Here is a 25386-nt window from a genome sequence, read left to right on the forward strand (position 1 = left end):
TGCGTAGCACAACACAGGCTTTATAATCATATGCATTTTTTGTTGAATTGAATTTTCAAAGGCATTCAATTATATTATCTTAATGATCACATAAAACAAATGTGTAAAAACAACAGTAACAATACAACAAAAAATGGTAAAAATATATCTTACATAAAATAATAAAAAAAAACTATAAATTATTACATGATGACCACAACCTGTATATAGTTTGATAAAACTATTTAATGTACAAAGTGTTTAAAACTAAAACTATTTAATGTACAAAAGTGTTTATTGAGGTAGTCAGCATGGCAAAATGTATTTAATGCATTATTATATTATATAATGTATTATTATATTATATTATGTTTTAAGCTATGTATAAACCAAGTAATACCTGGATAATAATTCATGGATAATGTTTTGATTGTTCAAATAATTATTGAAATATGTTATGAAATACTGATCTGTTAAATACTTGCTCTCATTTTTTTCAGCCTATTACATTTATACATTTGTAAATAATAATAATAATAATAATAATACACATTGGAAATTAGCATAAAATCATCAGTATTGCATTCAATAAAAAAAAAAAAAAAAGTTTTTGAAATTAAAATTATTATTTAAATAACGTTAATATTCCATAATATTCCACATACTCAGTATGGTAATTATGAAAATACAGAACTCAAATTCAGGTTGTAGATAGTGTGAGAGACAAAACGTCAAATTACAAATGTCAAATTGCACATGCTTGGGTCTCAATTGCTTGTGGTCAGTATGTTAACATGTAAAACGACAATGAAACTGTTATTATGCTGCGTTCCTTGCTATTTTACATATTTTCCACTCATCTCTGATTTCATATGATTGCCTGTGATGACAGTAAAAGAGCGCGTGCACTCCGCTACTCAAGAGGCTGCACTTTTGATGCTGGCTTGATTTGGGAAATGGAATGAAATGCTGATTGCTGAATCATTTCCATTGTTTATTTTAAATCTCTCAATCATGCACTTAAAGTAAGGAGAGACCGACAGAAGCAAGACTGAGTGTGTGTGTACGAGAGATGTTCACGGTTGCGTATCTATGTAGTGCATTATTTTATTTTAGTTTAGTTTAAAATTACACTAAACATTTCAGGACATACATAAAATTCTAAGGTGACTGAATGTTAGTGGACCTTGTTGTCTAAACTATAAACAACAAAACTGAAAAACAAAAAACAAAGGAAAAAGATTTAATTCTGATTTTATATTATGAATTATATTATTTTGACTTTCTCCGAACTAAATATATATTTTGGACAGATCGTCGGTGCTCACAGAACTGGTCAAAAATCTATTTTGCTTTGATCAGAGAGGTCAACAGGTGCGGTCCTGTTTCCTGTTTGTCACGCATCTCTCTCCTGAGGAGCCCCCAAACCACGCGTGGGTGAGAACAGCAGGAACAGACCTGATCTTAAAGACCTGAAGACCAAATTCCGGCAGCTTATTTAAAAACAATATTTTACAAATATTCCCACATATTATCAATCATTGTTTATGTAAATAAATCATTGTTTATGCCACTAGATCATAAAAAATGGAACTTATTCAGGAAGAAAAAAATAATTGGAATAAAAGACAAAAACAAAATCTTTACAGTATATATTTTAAGACATTTAAACTACAACCTAAACATAAATGCATATTATGTTACTCCATGTCTCCAAAATTTAGATAACACATGTATTTTCTGGTTTATTTCATTAAATGCTTAACATTTTCTATTTTATAAAAAACAATATTACTATTTAAAAAATTCAGCTTTGCAAAACCATTCAGACAAAATGAATAATTGTATATTTACATCTATTCATTTAGTAGATGCGATTATCCAAAGTGACTTTCACATTTCTTTCATTTTCTCTTTATTTTTAATTTAAAAATCTGAATGAAAAATAAAAAGAAGCAATACATATCCTTAATTATATAAATATATTCAAATAAATAAAAAAAATATATATTTTGTAATTTTATCAAATACGCCTAATGTTCTACTATATAAAAAATATAATAAAATAATAATAATAAAAAATAATATTAATATTTGAAATATCCAACTTTCTGAAAAAAATCCTGGCAGAAATGTTCTAATGACGGGGATAAAACATTTAAGAAAACATGCAAAATTAGAATAAACTGAATATATATTTACTATGGGAATGTAAAAGGTGCCAAGCAAACGCACTGACTACACTGTAAAGCAAATTAACACACTTCTATTTGTTGACCTAACATAACGTTAACCACTTGTAAGTATTACATTCACAATTTTGGTCAAACGCACATCAGTAAACACAGAAAAGATTCATGCCAGACACAAATCCAATTCAGACAAACCGCCAGGTCTCAAGGCCACAGTTATTGAAGTCATTTGTCTGCTGCATGTGTGTGAATGTATTTCGTGTGACGTGTGTGCTAAATTTTGAGAGTGTACAGTAGACGGCACACTCACTCCACATTAGCTGCTGAGAATTTAGAAACCCACTCACGGCACGACAGCAAAGCAAGCGAGGACACACACACTCTTTGACCGAGCAGTGACCAGCCCAAATGCATCACTGTTTATTTATTTCACTTTTTAACACAAACAAACACACACACACCCCTCCTGTGGCTTTAGATCTTGATTTGGGATTTGTTTGATCCAGCTAACCAAAATTTCCCCATGATGTTCTATGAAGCCAGCCGAACACTGATACATGCATTTCAGAAATGTTTGTATGATTGGCGTGCGTGTGTGTGTGTGTGTGTGTGTGTGTGTGTACGTAATGGAAGAGAGGGGGTCTGGCTTCACAATAGTGCTTTGAATCAATTTGTGTCATCGGCTGGATCGTTACTGAAATAACAGTCTTGTTGATGGAGATGTATTTAGTTTAGTCAGTGATGCACGACATGCATTATTGTACTACCTGGCAGCCTAATCAAAACCAAATTATATTCATATCATAAGCACAGGGGCTACTGGAAACAAAAGGGCCTATAATTCTTCATGGGCTATTTGTTTAAGTCATTTATCAAGGGAGTAAAAATATATTTAGTTATTTTTGAATATAAAGTAATCGTGTTGGTTACTTGTTTAATTAATTTGCTAAATGAATACATGTAAATGTTTAAACGTCTGTGTTTATATCAACATCAAGGTTGTAGAATATATTTAAATGAATATATAGGAAAGCATATATTTTAGGTGCTATGACTGATCACCATTTCTCTTTGTGTGTGTATTTTCTTTATTAGTTTTTCTTAAACTAATAAAGTTGTTCTGGTCCTGTGGTGTGACAAATGTAGTCTCTTAAATAAAAATGGTCATAAAAACTGCATGCCGGATAATTTCAAAACATATTCTATTCTATTCTATTCTATTCTATTCTAGTGTTTTTTAATAAAATATATTGTAATATAAATAAATAAAAGAAAAAAGGAAATTTATTGCATATTTAAACACAATTTATACTAGCATCTTATACTACATTTTATACTAAAAGTGCAAATAGTTTTATCCAAAAAAAAAGAAAAAAAAGGGGCAATAATTTTATCATTCTCTTTCAATCGTACTCTTTCTGGGATCTGTGAAAGCGGGGTGAAACTGTCTGTGTATTTTAAAGCGGAGGCCGTGAACTCTAGGTATTATCACTCTAATGCATCCACAAAGAGAGGCGGGGGAGAATTGTGTCACACAACCACATGCAACTGTCCTCATTCGCTCACATGCGATAAACACACGGCATGTTTGAGTTAAGAAATCACTTATTGGGGTTCTGAATTTTGATGTGTTGAAATAGCTAAATTGCTACAGAAATAGAACGTATACACTTTCTGCAAAGAATATAATGAATGTTTGAATTTCAATCGACATTAATGAGCTTCTATATTTATATATCTAGAACAATATGTTATTGCTAACATACTTTATGTTAAAAAAAGCCAAATTGATATAGGTTAAATGATCTATTCCTTTAAAAACCAGTCAAATGTTGGTACCGGATTTTAAGTTCATTGCTTTTTTAAAAGATTTGTGTTCAAAGTGTGTGTTCCAATTTAATGGTTTGGATGATGAGCATGCAAACAATTACTTTTGCTGCCACAGTAATTAGTTAAATAAGTTAATAAGTTAAAATACTATAAGACATGTCAAATATATCAAACACACACATGCAACTTATGTTTGCGGTTTTTAGTAACTTGGCAAAAAAGTGACGCTGTAACAAACTGCGAATGAATGAAGACATATTACAAAATGATAGGAAACATGGCATTCATGAGCTGACTGAAATGTCTTGTGGGCTGGCTGTTGTTCAAGCTTGATTTTATGGATGTGTGCTTAATGAATACACCACATTTCATGCTTACACATCACATTTTTGTAATTATAATAGATTATGACCAAAAGGAATCACGTCTGTTTAATGGTCTAATGATATAATAGAACCACAGTTAAAAGGTCAGTATATTTAAGTATGGAAGAAGGGTCTGGAATGTTAACCAGGGTAAATATGAATACACAATATAAATAATATAACATATTAATATTAATATAACAAAAAAGAAAAGAGGGGAAATTTAAAAATAAGATATAGAAAATTATTATTATTATTATTATTATTATTATAGTCAATGGTTAAATGGGACATCACCCCAGTTCTCCGTTGTGGGCACTGCCATCTCTCACCAATAACAAGAGACACATGAACTCTCCATGAACCCGTCTGTCTAAACTCATGAGGCAGATAACTCATTTTTGGAAATTAAGCAAGTTTTAGTGGTTATACTTGGATGGTGTGATCTCTGCCCCAAAAGTGTAAATGGCAGAATTTATTACATTATTTAAAACAAACAAACAAAAAAAAAACACTTAGAGCCGCATTTATCCACAAATATTTAACGGCGATTGTAAAAGTGAACAATTATTTAATGGTTGTTGAATGTAGGGTGTTAAATATGCTAAATGATCGAAAATATGTTAGTAATACTTTAATATATAACTATTTGGTTTGACAATAATTTCTGCTATGCTCAACTTATACAGCATGACCAGAAAATGCAACATGCCAAAAACAAAAATAAGCAATAGAGAAATGTATAATTGATATTATTGTATATTTTATTAACTAACTTGTCTCTTGATCATTTCTGCAAGTTCTGTTCATTTGTTTCATACATTCTTTATTTGCTCTCTGATTTATGTACAAAATATATTTCCCTTTATTTCAAAATAATAGACACAATTGAGATAATATTTTTTCTCTGAAGCAAAATTAAAAACAATGTTAACGTGCAACGTCACTCATGCATGCATGCACACAACCTTTCAGTAATGTAAAAACATAATAATACTTTCAAAATCCTCAATGTATATTAACCGAGCGTGTCTGACTGTCTTTAAAAGCATGCAAACAAATAAACCCTGCAACTGAGGCAAGAGAACAACCCTCACGGTCGGTGGTCATTTTCTCTTCTAGGTAGGCAGGTAGGGTTAAAACAGGGTCAACGTGTCTCTATTCATTCAGTTTTCTCTTCATATCCATCTACAGCAAAGCAATCAAATCGTCGCACAAATCTCTCCCAAATAATTGACCGACTTTTTGGGGTTCAAACAGAGGCCACGATAATGCTGACAATGTCGCTTTGGTATAACAGCTTAGCTTCCTCGTCCTGTTTTTATCTTTCCCTCGGCAAGTTGTCCCCGTGCCCTGCTGTTGAACCTACACATTTCTGACCGATGGGCAATTCTGTTGCTTTAAATCAGCAGTGGGTGATGGGGGGGAAATGCCAGCTGTGATCTTACCCTTGGCAGAGCTCATGCCATCTCTAAAATATTCAAACAAACTTTACCGGCAAGACTGTGGTGCTGCATAGCCGAAGCAAAAGCTATTATTAAATATCTTCTGTATAGATTTTTAACAATATTAAACTCTTGAAGAAATGCTTATATTTCAAATTTGAATTATAGCAAAAAAAAATATAATATGACAGCAAAATCTCTCATGTTATTTGAGAAGCGATGTCTGAAATATTGAAAAAGAAGATGATGATGAGGGTTATGGAGCTAGTCATGGACATTTAATCAGGACTACATTCTCTAACATGAAGGTTGATTGCTATGCAAGCTGAGGGCAGCATAGATCTGAGGGCATTTCATTGTGTGTGTGTATGTGTGTGTGTGTGTGTGTGTGTGTAAGCAGCATGGTAATAATCTCATAGCTGCATCATCTGCCAGGGCCTTTTAGATCCATTTCCCCTCGGCCTAGAATAGCAACAAGGCAACAGCTGGTTTAGATGAACGCAGGCGGGCGGGTGGACAGGGAGGGTTATGACGAGGGGGGTGGGGGTGTTCCATTTTTTTTTTTTTCTACCCCTCTGAATTAATCCTGACACTTTGACCCTTGCCTAAATTCTTGGTTCTATGTTGCGGTCTGTGGCAGGGATTGAGACGCATGAAATTACAGCAGGAAAGCAGGATAATGCGTCCCGTGCCAATCATTTTTTTTTTCCCCAACGTCCCGTCAATCTGGATTGTCCCAAACTCCTCTGACAGGAGCAAAGGTTCAAAGTTCATTACCTGACAAAAACTAGTCCATTACCACTCTTCAAAGAGATTGTAAAAGCACAATCTGGGGTAAGAAAATAGGTTTTAAATGGATAAATTAAGGACACTCATTATGCTAATGTGAAGCTTCTCCACTAGTCTCCACTAAGTAATTCTGTGCTTAAGATACTTAAGCAACTGAAATGCAACAACAGATAATTATAAATAAAACAACAACAATAATAATAATAATAATAATAATAAATATAAAGTCAAAACCTAATTTTTACAAAAACAAACTTAAAGTAATATAAAAATATATAAACACATATATAAAGTTGTCTATGCATGTATATATATTATCATCAAACATGTATATACAAGTCAATAAATATTGTTATGAAATACTTTTAAAGCCTTATTAACAAAATAAATAAATAAATGAATGACTGAATGAATGAATGAATGAATAAATAAATAAATAAAATCAAAACTATGACCCTGGCATTGACTCTCTACTGTTTGAGCTACAGGGATGCAACAAAACAAAACAAAAAAACTAAAACTAAAACAAAAAACTAAACAAAAAACTAAACAAAAAACAGCAAAAAAATTAAACAAACAAAAATCCAACAAAATAAAACTAACAAAACATAGCAAAAAACTAAACAAAAAAGCAAGAGGTATTTGAATTTAAACTGAACAAAATTCAAACAATATGTTAGAATGTGTAACAAGTGATATAGGCAGCATTTTCGACAAGCAGCTTTATTCAGTTTGCTAGCTTAGCTCCTGAAACCCCGCTGCCCACATAAGCTGTGTGTTTTTATTGTAACCATTAACATATCCTTATTGAAGACCCCCTGTTACACTTTTAATTAGAAAATTGAAGAATGTCATGGGGACTTCAGTGTACGACTCTTAATGATTAGTCTGGATTAGCTGTCATTAAGGGATAAACCAGACATTAACCGCTCAACACTCTAATCTACAAAAACAGCGCTGGTCTCCAAGACATTTGTCAATCACTAAAACAAATCCATCAAGCACCTGACAGTTCAGCTTCATTTAAATATGAAACCACTGATTTGACTGTGCTTTATTTTTATATTACTGGATTTATAAAGGCAACATGAGAGCTGACAATAAATCTTGTAAAATCAAATTCCATGGTTGGATAAACATTCCCTCTCATTCTGTGTAAAAAAAATAAACATATATAATTGAATAAATAAAATTATTGATTTGAATTTTTCTAATGCCATTCTTTTCATTATTCTTTTTTATTTATTTGATTGACACACACACACACACACACACTTTACACAAACTTGCGTCATTCATAATTCATACAGTTAAGGTGCTTTAAGCAAAAGGGAGAAATTCTGGAATTCATACAGTTTATGAATAAATAAATAAATAAATAGAAATGATAAATTTATGCATTTTTAAAAAATAAAGTTTATTCAAAAGATAAAAAATGCCTTACTTACATGTATAAAGACATGACAGTATATATTACTATATTTCATAAAAATAAAAAATAAATGTCTGAGAGTTCAGTGTTTGTCCATATGAACAACTGTCCTGATCTAATGTTCACACTTTATGAATTATTTACTGAACAAAGTACCTCTTAATAAACTAGTATGAAAAAATAACAACACTGAAATGGCAAAAGTTTTTTTTTTGTTTTGTGAGTGCTATTTATTCATCTGTCAGACTGTATTTTTAGAATGCTTTTATTTCTACCCATTATTTTCTCCATAATGTATAAAGTGTTGCTTGAAGCTTTTAACAGAGGTCTCAGCACTGTGACAGGAGAGACATTCAGTGCATTTCCTTTTTAAAAGACACGACCATCATGACTATCCTGTGATTTTACCCACAAACAAGCAAATCCATTTGTGGACAAACCGAATGGTTTATTTTTTCTTTTCTCCGTTTTTTACATCACCGCTCCCCGACTGCTGCAGCTGAGCAAGCTTGCGATCAGACCATCTCAGAAGATCTGTCATGAATACTTAATACCAGAAATGTTGCTCATGCAGCCATTTTCACGGTTCAAGAAACATCCGAACGGAGAAGTTGGTCGCAACTCGGAAACCGGTTTCACTTTTTGCTTCATTTTCTCTTGAGATTCTGAACATATGTGGCAGCAAACAGCAGTGTTGAATGGGTCCGCTTGTGTACGTATGTCTAAATTCATTTCATCGCACGGTGGGTCACCATCAGGCCATCTAACAGCATGAGGACAAGCACGTTAAGCAATGCGCTGTGGTATGAGTCAACAAATATAGGATTATTTTATTAGGTTTAACAGATAAGCTTTATTTCTACATATTAAATTAACATTTTCAAAGCTATATTTAGCATCAAGCACCACAGTCATTGATATGATTATGGTATGGTTGTATCTTGGCCAAGGTCTGCAAACCTACATATCCAGCACTGGTGATGCAAGTAAATTCAGCTGATCTCCTTGCACGATGGATACAGTTGCACTGCAAACCCAAGTTTGGACAAACCCACAACTCTGACCTGCAGTGCCAACGTTCGTCCATTAGGGGGAGTAAGAGGTGCAGATAGCAAAAGGAAACACAGGCAAGCAAGAAAGAGTTCAAATGAAATTAGAAAAGCTGCTGCACAAAGAGGGTGTTGTCTGGTGGAGACGTTAAACACCTTGGCCGGCATCCTGTTGAGATAGAGAACTGCACAGTAAGAGGCCTTTAATAAGAGTAGATTAGTGATTTGGCTTTGGATTGTGATATACTCTACACACACATACACAGGTGGATTCCACTCATACGGTATGCCTCTATGTTGTAGCACTGCTAAAGTTGAACAGGTCAAGCGCTGTTTTAGCATGGGAATACATGGATCTGAGCACTTGGATCCAAAGATGTCATTCAGTGGCTCCAAAATGTGATCGAAAAGGCTAAAGACCCCAAACTCCTGTGGATTCGCTCTGAGAAGCGCTTGACTTTTCTCTCTTGTTCATCTTTCTCTATCTCGGCTTCGCTCTGGGACCGTAATACCACATCAATGCCTCAGCGGGGCTGTGGCACCAAGCAAATGTAAACAGAGAGGTCATCCCTCCTCTCTCGTGCTGTGTTCAGGTCTTTTTCTCATCCCTCCATCGCCTCTGAAAGGTCTAGCTTTTCACACGGGACAAGAGAGGGATGAAGGTGAAGCATGACATCCCATTTGAGGTTTAATGAAAGCGAGGGAGGAGAGGAGAGAGAGAGTAAATGACTCAGGGATCTCAGCAGATGATCGTTGCAGATGCAGAAGTGGTCTGAAGAGAGGCAGAGCTGTCATAAGACTGAAAAAAAGAAGAATGAAAAGGCCGCAGCTGGATAGACAGATGAATGAATGGGGTGAAAGGGGAGGGAAAAAAAGGATAAAGAAGTTTGTCTTATTACCTCCTTTGTATCTTACCCACCCGTTCTTTCATAACATTTCCACCCATTATTTGTTACAGTCATACAAAAAAAATTCTAATTTACATTTATGATCTTTTAAACCGATGCAAATACAGTGTATATATATATATATCACAAAATGCCAGGTCTTTTCAGCTTTACTCCTGTCTCATTGGCAGTAAATCTCTTCTAAAACCTAGAAAGCTGCTTTGCTTCCTACATAGACAGCTTCCAAACAGTCATGGAACCTCATAAGTGACTGATTTGGAACACTCTACATAAAGTTCATGGGATACTAAACTAGTTTTTATATACTTTTGTTTTTAAAAAAATATATTTTTCTTAATACTTTTATTCAGCAAGGATGAATCAAATTGATCAAAAGTGATGCTCAAAATTGTTACATTGTTGCAAAAATTATAAATAAATGCTGCTCCTTTGAACTTTATATTCATCAAAAAACAAACAAACAAATAAAGAAAATCTGAAATAAATGTTTTTATTTGAAATTGTAATAGCATTTCATAATATTTCTGTTTTGGTGAGTGTAAGAGACATAATATTTGTTCCCCTTCTTCTTTCAAAACACTCCTTTTGGAGCACACTAGGTTTTGGAACAGAGCAAAATATGTTTAGTTTAGACTTCTGTTATATCAGCATTTGAAAACGTCCCCCAGTTTAAAATCGAAACAATTTCTTTGTGCTTTGAGCACGATTCAGAATTAAACGGGATATTTGCTAGTCTAAGGTCTCAAACCTTTGACCTCCTAGATACAGAAATGGAGGCTTGCAATAAAAGAAGATTTTGGAGCTGAGACTGATGCCCACACTGTTAGAAAAAAAAATAAAAAATGCAAAAATGGTAACTTTAACTTGTTACTGAGGCAGTAACCTCAAAGGCACAAAGGAGCGCTCCTAAATATACATTTTGTCCCACATTTTTCTGACAGTGTAGGCCCAGACAAATCTTAAAATATAAATTGTATTAAATGGAGCTAAAAGCACAACATTTTATTAGTAGCTGAAAGCATTGTCAAATTAGCCAACATAATTAATAAATGAACAAATAAGGGGCAGTGGAGGTGCACTGAGCTTTCTGGGAGATCTGCAGATTATGTGTGTGGCCTGCTGATGCCTAATTATTCCTCTATTTCTCTTCTCAAATCCTAGTGTCCCTTTAATTTACTGCCCACTTCCTGTCAGGCATCACACATATGCCCGCTCTTCAGGCACAATTACATACGCCCTGAAAAACACTGTACTCTACAACTCTGACTCATCAATATAATCACCCAACTGCTGTTTCCGTGGCCATATAAAACAGTGTGGGATAAATTGGCTTAAATTCGATGCATTAACAATTACATTAAATGCAGGGCAATTAGCAATGGGTGCTAAAGGTTTTTAATGTGGCATGCGCTCCTCCATGCTCCGTTCCCCATTAGTGATATTAGAGCAAGCCGCAATACATAATAGGCATAACAGTTTGATAGTTTTTTTTTTTTGCACCGAGATTGTTAGTTTGGTGTTTGGAGTTAAAGCTGCTGTCATTGACCCTTGTATTTATGCATCCCATAAGCCCCAAATGGCTTCTAATGGGTGAGTTGAGAGACATTGAAAAGGCAGGACTGCTCCATCATCTCTGTGCCACTGTAAATTTCCTGTGAAACGGAGTGTACACTTACACACACACACACACACACAAATAAAAGCGCAGAAACTCAAAGCGTGTTCTTTAACACAATATACACTTGAGACTGACAATCTGTGGAGCACCCAGTGCATATGAAAAAACACATGAAATGCATCGCATATATATAAACACAGCACAAACCAATACACACACTGGGGACAAGAGGAAAATAATTGGGTTTTAAAGTTTGTAGGGGAGAAACTTGATCAGGGTGCAATAAATTCCTACATTTCCTTTCTAATGGAAAACAAAAATACACAGAGAGAGAGAGCGAGAAAGAGAAAACAGAGGAAAAATGCTACAGGCAAGCTAACAGGCAGCTGATATCGATCAGTGGGTGTCCAGCAATGATAATTGGAGGTTTTAATTGTCAGAGGGGTACGACAGAAAGAAGCTGATGAATAAATGCATCATTCTGTCTGTCTTGTTGATTTTAATGTGGAGCATTATGTGTTCTGCTGTTTTTTGCTACACGTTCCTCGAGGGGTGACCTTTGTGTGTATGTGTGTGTGTGTGTGAGAGAGACAGAGAGAGAGAGAGAGCTACGTATATAGAGCAAGAAACAATATTGAAAATCATAATTTAGTTTTGTGGTGTTTAATGTATTATGTATTTTATCTCGAGGTCATGTTAATATGCTAGGCACTTCTAAATACTGACACAATTTGCTTCTATCATATATTTAAAATGTAAAATATAAATAAAAAATGTTGTTGTAGTTAGTCCATGCATGTTAGGTCATGGCAATATGCTAATATTTTCCTAAACACCAGCATAACTTACCTTTTATTTTATTTATAACTTACCTTTTACTTACCTATATACACATGTAAAATGAAAATTTAAATTCAGTTTTTGTTAGAACATGCATGTTAGCTTACACATTGAAAATACATCAAAAATCGAGTTTTGTAGTCATTACATGTATGTTAGCTTAAGGTCATGCTAATATGCTAATATTTTCCTAAACACCAACAAAATAAACTTTTATCATATATACACAACTATAATGTAAAATCAAAATTCAGTTTTAGTTAGTCCATGAATGTTAGCTTACACGTTTAAATAGCAAAATGCAAATCAAAATTTAGTTTTGTAGTTAGCATGCATTGTCTTGAGGTCATGCTAATATGCTAATATTTTTTCTGACCATTGACACAATTCACATTTAACACACACACACACATATATATATATATTTATTTATATATTGTTATGTACAGTCTTTGTCTACAGGGAAAACAACAGATGTATATGTTTTTGTCCAATCAGATACTCTGGAATGAAAATGTTCCACACTCTAATATCTTGAATTGCAAATTAAGATTCATGGCTGTGACGAAAAAAATAAAAGCATGTTAGCTATTTTTGAATTTAACAAAGGACCAGCTCCAACTTCCTTAGACAATAAAATAAAAGAAACATTATAAAATGCATATGTATCAAACATTGTGTAAGAGCGGAAGAGAGAAAAATCCTTTACATACTGTAGTTCCTTACAACAGTCTTTTATCTTATATGGCCTGTTCTTTTTCTCCCATTTATTATGGAAATTATCTTTATGAAACACATATACACTCCTCACACACACACTTGTATCCCCTTGTATCCCTGTTATGTTTATAGCATAATGTCTGTCAGAAGCAGCTTCTCCCTCATTCATCATGTCTATTTAGCAGGAGAGAGATGCCGTTTCCCTCTTTCAGTGGAAATATGTCTGTCGCCAGTCCATTTAAACACATCCTCGCCCTCTCTCCCTCTCTTTCTTTTTTGTTTCGTGTTATTTCTCCATTCAAATTCTCTCCTGTAATGTCCCTGCTCATTCATCATCAATATAGTGTTTCAAAACAGTCGCTTGCACCTTCCATTTTCTCTTACCACCCCTCCTTTTTTCCCCTCCAAACCCCATTTTAAGCATTTTCGGTGTAGTTCTAAAAATCCCCTTTTTTTGACACACACATACGCTTGTTTTCCACATGGATCTGTGCATGGGCTGTGCTTCCTATGCGCTGACTTTAGATGTTCTCCTAGCCTGCTAAAATAAACCAACGTGGTCCTGAGACTCTGAACAAATAAGCATCTCACTTTGGTTGAGATTCTCTAGCGGCTATCCTGCTGGAGTAAGTGATTGTTCCTTTACCTCCCTGATTAAAAGAAACAGGCTGGAATATAATACCTGCACTATTACAACTCAACCGGAAAAATAGCAGGCCTAATACAGAAAAAAATAAATAAATGCTCGTGTACATTGTGATTGGCAAAGCACCATGAAAGAAAATGGTGGAATAAATTAGAGATTTGTACCTCTTCACGCTGGACCCTGAACCAAATATATTGGCTTTTAAGATCGCCTGATCCATTCTAGAAGGAGTGCAGTGGTAAGCCAGAAGTTGTGTAATTGATTTTTTTTCTCACTGAAGCATAAAAGAGGCTTTTGTCTGTCCAAAGAAAAAAACATCTGTCATTTCAAGAAAACTGTGTGTGTTTGTAAGTATGCACACTGAATCTCTGCCTGCGGCCGGTCACTCCCAGTGTTCTGTACTTTGAATGTCAGGGGAAATATACATAACTATATAAGTTAAAATAAGGACGATTTTCACCCATCAAGATGATGACAAAAACAATAGCCTAAGCATGTCTAATAAAAAAAAAAAAAAAAAACGAATTACAAGTTATTAAAAGTTCACAACAAAGCTGTTTTCTGACACTAGCATCATTAAACAAAATTGAAAAACAAAAAAAAAAATTCAGACTATTTTCCTTTACCGTCCCTTATGCACATCTGCCAGCATTCTGATTAACTAGAACAACATACTGTATCTGATTAAAAATGTCAATTCCATGGTTGTAAGAGCCCTAAAATATAATCACCAAAATATCTACTATATTATAAAGACATACTTTCAGATGTGATTCATGTTACTTCACACTCAGAAAAAAGGTACAAACTACCCTTTCAAAAGGAAAACATTTGTGTCATATTTACATCTAAAGTGTGCATATAACCTTAGTACCTTAAAGGTACACTTTATTATTTTTTTTAAAGGATACCACCCCAGTGACAGCTTTTACAGCCTTGTTTCCATTGCAACAAAAAAAAAAAAAGCCTTTTGTATGTCCTTCAACAGATAGATGTTATTGCCCTCAAAATTATAATTGTAAAATAACAATATTGTTTCTACATTACATTTACTATTTTTCAAAATAAAAAAAACATTACACCGGCATATTTACATTTTTAAATATATACAGTATATATATATATATATATATATAAGAAATTATAAAAGATTAATGATAAAAGTTAATGATAATGATAACGAAAACAATAAGTTACTGATTAAAAAATAAAAACCTTAATGTTAAAAAACCTTTAGAGAAAGGTCTCATTGCTCATACTCATATTCAACTAATGTTAACATATTTTTTTAATCTAAATAATATGATAACTTTTGTTCTTAATGTTTTAGTAAACATTGATATGAATAAATACTGTAATGTAATGTAGTAATGTAGTTAACTAATGTTAACACAAGAGACATTATTGTAAAGTGTTTTAGTTTTAAGATGCTTTATTGACATGACAAATATTTTTACATTAATTCTAGTAATTGCTTTTTTTATAATGATAAAATTACCAAAAATGGCAACAACCTATAATGATGCATCTTTTCTTTTTTTTCACTAAATTGTGTAGGAAGCTTGAAGAACTGCCAAAGAATTTGCAGTGACTGAATTTAGTATAAGTAAATTATGATAATGATAAAATAAAGAACATGAAATAACAATAATAAATTGTGCAGTAGACACACATTTTAATTAAAGTTGATTTTTGACTGAATGTCCACATGCAGATCATGTGTCTTAAACTTTGGCTGTAAATTGTCGCTCTTTTGAAAAACAATTTTTAAAGTAATTTTACATGCAAAACAAGAAAAAAGAGAGTGAAAAACATGAATTTGAACAAAACACAGAAAGAAACACACAAAAGCACTCTCTCTCTCTCACGCATGCACTAAAACCTCAAGACATTATCGAGACCACAAAATGCATCATCGTGCACATCGATTGGACACAGTAATTACAGAGAGCTGCTGAATGGCGAGTAAGTGACCATGGTCTGGATTCCGTCACACTGCAAAGCGTCCAGATTTAAATGGAGCTGCTCACAGGCTTCGGGCCAGCAGACTACATCTCTGGATCTCCAGACAAAGCCAACTGGCTTCTGTTTGTTTCTCTTCTTCTCCGGCTTGCAAATTACAACAGTGCACACAAATTTAACAAGCAAATGAGTTTCTCCTCTCCTCTCCAACATTCCCCCCCCCCCCCACCCTTTTCTCTTGCTGACATAGCATGAGTGTTTTGTGTGTGTTTATTCACTCACGCAGACGCTCACCCAGCTAAAATTAGAGTTTATTAGTGTTAAAATCCCACTGTGGCCCACCCTTCTTCCTAATGACCAGCATACATGACGCATTCTGCAACTGTGACGCATCCAGCAGATAAACAGCATTCATATAGGTGTGTGTGTGTGTGTGTGTGTGCAGTTTAAATGCACGCATTTGCTTCAGAGAGTAAACACTAGTGGTCTAATGTGGAATCGAGCATTGTTATCCCTAATGTAGGACAGTCATTTGCTAACGTTAATTACTAACATTAGTCTCAATCATTACCAATGTGTGGATATATATGGTATAATGACTTGTGTTAATGTGCATGTGTTAATGGTCAGTGCGTCCAGGTCGGCGGGTCGTGCCAGTCTCAGGAGGAGTCTCATCTTGGCTCGACTAATGCTAGCAGACCTCCTACGGCTGGCACTAACTTTGAATGTGGTTTCAATGGATTTCATCAGAAATGAGCAAGATTTGCAGCATTACGGAGAAGAGGAGCACATGTGAGACTTTTCTCACCCTGCTTAGTTTCAAATGGAGAGGCAGGACCATGATTTTTTTCTGCTTTTAAAGGCAATTTCAGTAAATGTCACACATTCACACTTACCGTAATGGACTGCTACTTGTCATCTTTTCACTCTGCAAAGGAAAACGCTAACCTCATAATGATGACTTTTTTTTTTCTATTGAGGGACAATATGTGTGTGTGTGTGTGTGTGTGTGAGAGAGATAGAGAGTGTGTGTGTGTGTGTGCGTTTAGGCCTGTATGCCTTGATTTTCAGTCAATAAAATTAATTTGTATGGAAATTAACTGTGAGGAGATTCTTCAAATATTCTCCTACTCTAAATAAATTAAAAATAAATAAATGATACAATAAAAAGTGGTCAAAAGTTCTTAATTGTACCTTTTTCACCTTCATTTTGACCTTTATTTTGACAATAAAATAAAAATAAAACCGCATCCAGGTCTTGAACAACATTATGGTAAGTAAATAATGTCAGAATATTCATTGTTTGGTGAGCTATTCCTTTAACGTCAAACTATTTTAGCTACAACTTCCTGATTAAAACACACACCCAGTCCTCACATCACAAATGTATTTATAATTTTTCAAAAAATAAAACAAAATAAAAAGCCATCAATGTATCAACTGTTGGAACATATTCTAAGTGATGAAAGAAGCAAAAAGCATTTGAATGTGTGTTCACTCCCATCCGGAGAAAACTGATTAACTAATTATAGCTAAAGAAAAGTTTGGGAGGAGCATGTTCATACAATTTGGCCAATTTCAATGATAAGAGTATATAAACAGGCGCTTACTCACTCCTTTAGATAGTTCCTCTAACATTTGTTCTACACCCCAAAATGCCTGATTTCCTCCAATGCTGTATATCCAAATCCCTCAGAAAAAATACTGCAATGGTCATATGACCCTGCTATAGTATTTGATCACACCACAGTACTTCACAATATTCAAATATATTAGGTCCAAAAAATGACAATACCATAACAGTTTGTAAATAGTGTAAACCTATGAATTATTAAAGCTAATAAACTATGACTACACCAAAGTGTCTTGTTTTTTTATTTTGAAAATAACCACAAAAAAATGGAACAACCTATAATGATGCATCTATTTTATTTTATATATATATATATATATATATATTTATATATAAACATATACATATATTTTAGTTTTTTCACAAAATGGTGTAAGAAGCTTGAAGAACTTGCATTTTATATTACAGAAAGCTGACAAAATTAATTATTTTCCAACACTTTCGATTACTGTTCACCCTGCTGCCTTGTCAAAACTTGATTTTTTATAAATCCATAAACTCACATGCAAGCTAAGAATCAGTTTGGAAATTTTAGTCTCTCTCTTTTCAAATAGATGTACTTGCATGACAGAGTAGCTTCAGGGACACTGCAAAGATGATCACAGTGATGATGGACTGCTGACAGCCTTTGGTCTACAAAGTTTGTCTTCGGTGGACTACAGGCAATATCATTGACATTATTTACTTCAGATGTTAAGCTCAAATAACAGTGTAGCTGACAGATTCAAGTCAAGTCACAGCAGTTTACTGCATGGTAGAAGAAGCAACATACAGTAGGTCCTATTTAGAAGACCTTACTCAGATTTGTTTTAGTGTGTTCCCTTAACCATTTTTAGGCATTTTGGGATGGATTGTGGGGTCATGTGGCCTCACACATACACAAACACACTGTTCAAGAAAAGAGATATTACTCAGCTTAGTACGGCAGTGACAGTTAACTAAATAAGCAATGATCTGCCAGCGTATCAAAGAGGTGATGCTGGTAGATTTATCCCTATACCCATTGTTTTCTTTCTCAAAGGCCTGAAAGCATGACCCCAGATTTATGAGACTCTACTCGGCCGTTCTGTCAACATATACAGACATACACACACCACAAAAGCCAGACGCGAGTCCCTAGTGTGTTTGCAAACAGCTCAGAATAGAGCTGTACTGTCAGCAGAGGGAATGTTTTAATCTGAAAGCAAAGCATTGATTTAGTAGACACATGCATGAACAAACATTAGGATATGATACAAGTAAAAATAAAATTAAGAAGTATTTGGGAAACTTTTTACCATGCCTTCATGATTGTTTTATTTTTTTCCAATCAATCTGCAAAAACCTTTTTAAAGATTTATTTAATTTGACAAAATGCTAGCTATAAAATTACCCTTATGAAAAAGATGTTTATTAAAGTGGGCTATTAGCATACTTCTTTTAAAATAAAAATAGGAAATTATACTTTTAGTCTACTTGGTATGTACTTCTCAGAATTATACATAAAATTAAAATATACTTGACATACTTAGAAAAAGTCTAAAATATATTTGAGTTATACTTGTGCTCTGAGAATTTGGGTTTTCGTTGTTAAATATAGGGGGCGCTAGTATACATCTGTACAGAATAAAAAAAAAAAAAAAAAAAAACAAGTGAAGAAACCAAAACAACAGATGCTTCCAAGTGTTAAAACAGCATCAAAACTGTGTAAAGTTATGGAACAAAATGTCGACCAGTGAAGAGTTAATAATGACTGTCAAGCTTTGAGGTGTTGATCGATTCCATCTATGTTTTGATTATCATTCTGAAGACTATCATAGTCTTTTTTTCAGATTTTTGTTCAAAATGTTTTTTATTTATTTTTTTATTTATGAAACTTAACCACAGTCAAGAGTTTAAAAAAGAATGCATGAAACTAGAATATGTTTTATTGTTGTTGTTTACAAGTAGATACCCTGTTCTTGTGTTGTGTATGTTCAGATATTCATACAACAAAATATATACAATACCTAAATAGGGACATAGTAGTATACTTAAAGATGTAAAGTTCACTTAAAGAAAACGTACAAGTATACTTGCAGTATAAAACTACTAAACTAGTAGTTTACTGTGACTATACTTCAATGTATACAAAAACTGCTACTACAAGTATTTATTTGGTAAACTATCATTATACCTATACATTCACTTTTAGTATAGTTGCAGTACAAGCTAAAAACTTTGATGTAAACTATTTGGGTACTCAAAGTTTACTACTGTTATACTTAAAAGTATACATTTATATACTAGAAATTGGACCAATTTAGTCCAAAGGAGTATTGATATAGTACACTTACAAGTATACTACTAGCACACTGATATTTGTATACTTCATAAAGTATACTAAAAAATATACTTGAACATTACTTAAGTATACTTAATAAAATAAACTTGAAGTATACTACCTTTTGTTGTTAGCAGACCGTTTAAACTAAGCTTATTTTCTAAGTCCACAGTGCCCACAGTTGAATTAACATCCATAATAATAGTTTAATGTAGTTTATGCATTTAATGTAAAATATAATCCAAAACTTCCTATTGCATGTCAGTGGGAGCAACATGTGGAATATTATTCTTTTTAATTTTGTAGTTTTTGGCCTGTGACTAAATGTTTATGCAGTATATATACTGCTAATGTGGAGGACATGTTTAGGTGTTCTTAGAGGTCTCGGAGGAAAGAGGGAGCGGAAGAAAGCGCACAAAAAAGAGTGGTAGGCCTATAAAGAGGTCAGAAGTACAAAAGACTGCGAGTGGAGCTCGTGTATCACTATTACAGCCAAATGAGCCCCCACACAGACAGACAGACAGACAGACCACAAATCAAATACATTCAAACACACCCCTCTCTCACACGCACACATTTCACCAGCCCGAAACGTAATGAATAATCACTACTGCTGAAACAATTTCTCACTCAGATCTCAGGCTTCAGCATTTTAAGTCTCTCCACAGCAAGTTGCTGCCAAGTTCAATAAAGTGCTAGAAATAATTAGTTGCCATGACAACGGCGACTGAAAAAGGGGGTAGTTATGAAGACTAAATACAGAGAGAAATCAGTACCAGGATCCATTTGCATTTGAAGTGTGAAAGTTTGCACATATCCACATGTGCACGGTCATGTGTTTCTGATCCATTAGGAGTCTGAGAGCAGCGAATGTATCATACACAACAAATCTGAACAATTTTTAAGAAATATACATTTACATACATTATACAAATATACATTTCATTCCATTAATCCATGTTTAAGTGCTTTAATAATACATCTATTGTGATGGCCATGTATTGGGCCACACATAACTTATACAGACTATCTTTGCACTGATCAACAAAAGCAAGCACATTGTTACATCGGTTCAGCACGTTATCTTTATTTGTCATTTTTTTACTGAGTCAGTGCACGGGCTTGGTTATTTGGCTTAAGGCTAACATGTTAAAACCAGTTAAAATGATCTTGACTTGAAATGTAACTAAAATTAAACAACTTCTGGTTAAGATACACATTAAAAATAGGATTTAGATCATAAAATGTACCTGTTGTGTTATGTGTAGGCTACCCAAGCTAGACTGCTAACAAAGGGGTTCAAGCAGGAAGTTGAGATATTTTATTAGATTTCTGAAGGAAGTTGGAATGTACCAACTATGCTTATTTGGAGGGAATATTGAAAAATGTGATGTCTTGGTGAATGTGATTTTTGTCTAGCACAATGCTACATTAACTAAAGTTATCAATGGCTCTAATGTTAGTTGAATGTACTATGTTAATTCCAGGATTTTTGTGGTTCATGTCTGTGTTTATTTGTAATTTTTTTCTTACTCCCCTTTTTCTTCTTAAATGGTGCTGGCCACTTCCTTTAAATTCAGTGTATGTCTTGTCTACAGGGTTAGTTGGTGATACTTGTCTTGGTAAAGTTGTGCTGTAGTTTGTTTTCTGTGAGTTTGAGAGGCTAGACCAATGTAATATGACTCTTTCTACTCCAACTGTGTCCATGTGAATGGGATTGTATTTTGTTGAACATATTTTTGTCATCAAGAGGATGTCTGAAGTCACCTTTTCTCTTGCGTAAGCAAGATTATCACAATTTCACTCTGACCCCTATTTGTGGCTATGGACTTTTTTGTTGATGTGATTTTGCTAATGCTTATGGCATCACATCTATCAACCCAGAAAGCATGAAAAAGAACAACTAAGTAAATTTATTTTGGTAAATCTTTCTCTGCCGCTCAGATTTCACTCCCCCTGTGACATAGAAAGAGGAGCGTATTATAATATTACCTCCCCTTAATCATCAAATTTCCACCAATGGTGCAGTCATTGTGTTTTTGCAAGCAACAACATACCAGTACCAGTTCAAACACCATGGCGAAAGTTTGAGCAAAGCATGCTAACTGTTCTATCTTTGGCTGCACTGATGAGCACAGAGCACTATTTAGAGTCCCAGTATCAGAGGAGACAAGAGAGCGGTGCGTTTATTGATCTTTCCCAGTTATTTGCCTTCACAGACATAACCGACTGTTTTTGTAACTTATGTGCGTAACGTAACCTTGTGTGTATTTGAGAGTTTAAGCACAATAAGACATGAAAGAGAACAGCCTGTTTCTGTTTCCACTCAAAATAAGCATTTTAAAATTATATAATAAATTATCTGTGAGGTATTTTAAGCTGAAACTTCACAGACACATTATTGTGACACCTGAGTAACTTATGTTACATATTGTAAAAAGGGGCATAATAGGTCTCCTCATATGTACAGCATAACAAATACAGGCAAGGCAGAGGCAAGTAAGAAAGCACATTGATGTCTGATTACTTTTATGTGATGACTTTCAGCCCATCTCGGGTTTAATTTCACTTTCTTCATGGTGAAATCCTGCACATTACCCATCGAGACCAGTAAAACATTTTTCTCATATTGGGCTGGCCTTGATGACATTAAAATGCAGTCTTTATGACAAATGGGAAATAGTGAGGAAGTGAGAGACAGAGGAAGGGAGGGAAGGAGGAAGATTAAATGTTATTACAACAGAGGGACATCCAATAGGAACATATGGCGCTAATGCTATCAGATTTCCCAGGGCATGCTGGGAAAGCATGTCGAGAGTCTCCTCTGATTGCTCAGCGCTAACAATACATTGACAATCTCATTTACACGGAGCCCCGCTCAAAGAATGCTTATCTAATGAAGTCATATGCATTTATTTCCTCCATGTGCGTCTGAGTTTTCTGGCAGCGCAAATGTAACCAAGAGCAGGTGCACTTTGACGGCAAAAGAAAGATAAAGAAAAACGCTCAGCGCATTTAATATATCTCAGCTACAATATATCAATAGACACATTTTACATGTAAAAAGAAAAAAAAAACCCATGACCCATCAGCTAAATCACTTTGGGCACTGATATTGCTAATTTGAATAACAGACCATCTTTAAAAATTTAGTCACTCTCAGCCAAAATTCTGCATTCAATCCAAACCGACATACAATGTATCACGTACGACTGCAATCAGTGAAAATATTCTTGAGTGAAATTCTAAGAAATAGCCGTTTTGCAACAATGCTGAATATAATGAAGACTTGCCTTTGTTAGAATCTATGGATTGGTTATTTGTGCTACAAAAAGAGTAACAGTACTGTGCTATCATCTGCAACTGTTGCTAGGAGCACACAATTTATATATTCAGTTGTCATGGTGATATTAATGTCTTTTTTTTTTTTTTTCTGCAGGTCAGTGATTTGTTGTTATAGAGAGTATTTTTGTGTTTTTTGTGTTAAACGGCAGTAATTACCATGACAAGACCCTCAGGCACAGAACAAATCGGACTGCCTGAAGAGGACAATCAGGATTTTCTCACCGCGGCACGAGTGTTGAAGAGCTCCCAGATGTGATAATAGCAATAGCAACGGACGTGCACAGCAACGAGTTTATGAGACGTTTTGCTCATAAATGCACATGCAAATCTGTCCTCTAACTTGGCAGATGCTGAAGCGTCAAGGGGGGTGATTATCCATTCCAGATGAGCACACACATACACCCGCATGCAGCGACACAGATGCCCTAGCATGGGTAGGCATTGTCACCATGACCTGCCAGCCACCTTTGGCTCAGAGGATGCCAGAAGAGCAAATCTTACAGTGTTTCGTGCCACTCCAGTTCCACGGGGGCCATTAATCATGTGGCACCCAAGGTGGACAGGAAGTGTGACTTTGCAAAAGGTGAGGCCTGCATGAGTGAGTGATGAGTGACGCTGCACTGGAGGAAGAAAATGAAAAACAAAGAGAAAAATATACCTGTTCTTCAGAGAAAGACATAGTACTATAGCAATATAGCACAAGATAGAATATTTTTAAGTTTATTTAGTATAATGTTTTATACATAGATATATAGTTAAAGAAGGCCACATTGAGTCTAAAATGTAAGCTATTACTCCACTCCAACTTCTGCTAAATAAAGAACTTTCTATTAATCAAAACATCTTGATTTATAAATTAATAAATATTATGCAGCACAACCATAATACATAAACCCAAATCTTACTCTCCTCTATTGGTTTGAGTAATGACAAGCCTGTTAATCAACATATTTTTTTCGATCAAGGTGGGTTTGGGAAACATAACAGCTGCATCAAACATGCAAGACTGCACATGCATGATGCATATCTGCTTAAAATAACCAAGACCAGCACAGACCCAAAGACACTCAACCAAATCGAAGAAAAAAGGACAAAACGAGGAAAAAACGAGATCCAGAAAGAAGTGTACTATACTTTTGATTTGATTTTAAGTATGCCGCTATACTTTTTTTTCTTTTTTTTAATTCAAACCTTTTTTTTCCACACTTGCACATTTCCATTAGATTCATTTAATCATTAGTCTTTCTCTTCTGCTAATGTTTTCTAAACTGTTGTTTTTAGACACTTTGTGCACATCTTAAATTACAGTATATTAATATTTTGTTATTTAATTATCATGTGTCTAAAGCAAAATTGCATGCTGTCTGTAAACTTTGTAAATGCGAGAAATTTTTTGTGTTTGTCACTGATGTTTCAATAACACTATCAGACAAACTGTCTGATGTGACTAATAGCGCCACTTCTCAGAGTCTGTTTCACTGCAAAAATATCATTCATGTGACATTTTACCTTCATGAGCTGCATCATTGTAGATGTCACATTTTTTTCAGAGATGACAAGTTTGTCAGTTTTCTAAATGAGGACTGAGGAGAATATTTTTAAATAAAGCAAATTATACATATTATTCTCAGACCAGTGTCCCTACAGTATGTCCTGTGTTTCCATCCCTCTTATGCCCATATTTGGTGTTTCCTGTTACTGTCCCCATTCAGTTCATTTTGTCCCAGCCATGTTTGATTTGATTCCAGGTGTGTCTCGTTTTCCCCTCGGTAGTTCTTCTGTCTATTTACAGTGTGTTCTGCCTCTTGTTTCCTGTCTGCTATTATTGGTCTGTTCCCCCTGATACTTATGTGTCTTACCTCTATGTGACTCTTTATTTGGAAAATAAAGATGGTTTTTGTGGAATTCACTGACGTCTCCTCGCTTCCTCGTTGTCCTACACAGTAGCAGCAGCCGAATTGTGACAACTATAGACTAGAGACTAACCGTAATATACACTCTAGTGAAAAATAAATAAACAAAAAGTTGTGAAATACATTTATTTCATAATAAGTATACTACAAATACATTTACATATTTATGTACTTTATAAAAATACCCTGCAATTGTACTTTTGGTATACTAACCTGGTATACTTAAAGTCTGCTAAATTTGGACAACTCATTTTGTGCTTAATGCGCTTTAATTGTGCGGAAGTAGTGCTGAGGTCCACCTTAAGACATACTGAAGTATATTTGATTATGCTAAAGTGGAACTACTGCAAGTATACTTTAGATACACTTAAAATATTTCGCTACTTTAACGCTGCTTTAGAACCTGCTTTAACGACGA

The 25386-nt window shown here is 34.4% G+C and overlaps 1 protein-coding gene across 8 annotated transcripts in view; it reads left to right on the top strand.

The window, feature by feature from the left end:
- The window catches only part of LOC306877021 (uncharacterized protein), a 33587-nt gene that overhangs the window by 2213 nt on the left and 5988 nt on the right, over positions 1-25386 (top strand). For 2 of the 8 annotated variants that reach the window (XM_079428540.1, XM_079428543.1), the window contains exon 2: positions 23403-23638. The exons of the other annotated variants lie outside the window; for them this stretch is intronic. The gene's annotated coding sequence lies outside the window, so the exon portion shown is untranslated. The remainder of the gene's footprint in view (positions 1-23402; positions 23639-25386) is intronic. 8 annotated transcript variants of the gene reach the window in all.

Source organism: Barbus barbus (genome assembly GCF_936440315.1).
Source record: "Barbus barbus genome assembly, chromosome: 11".
Classification (NCBI taxonomy): domain Eukaryota; kingdom Metazoa; phylum Chordata; class Actinopteri; order Cypriniformes; family Cyprinidae; genus Barbus; species Barbus barbus.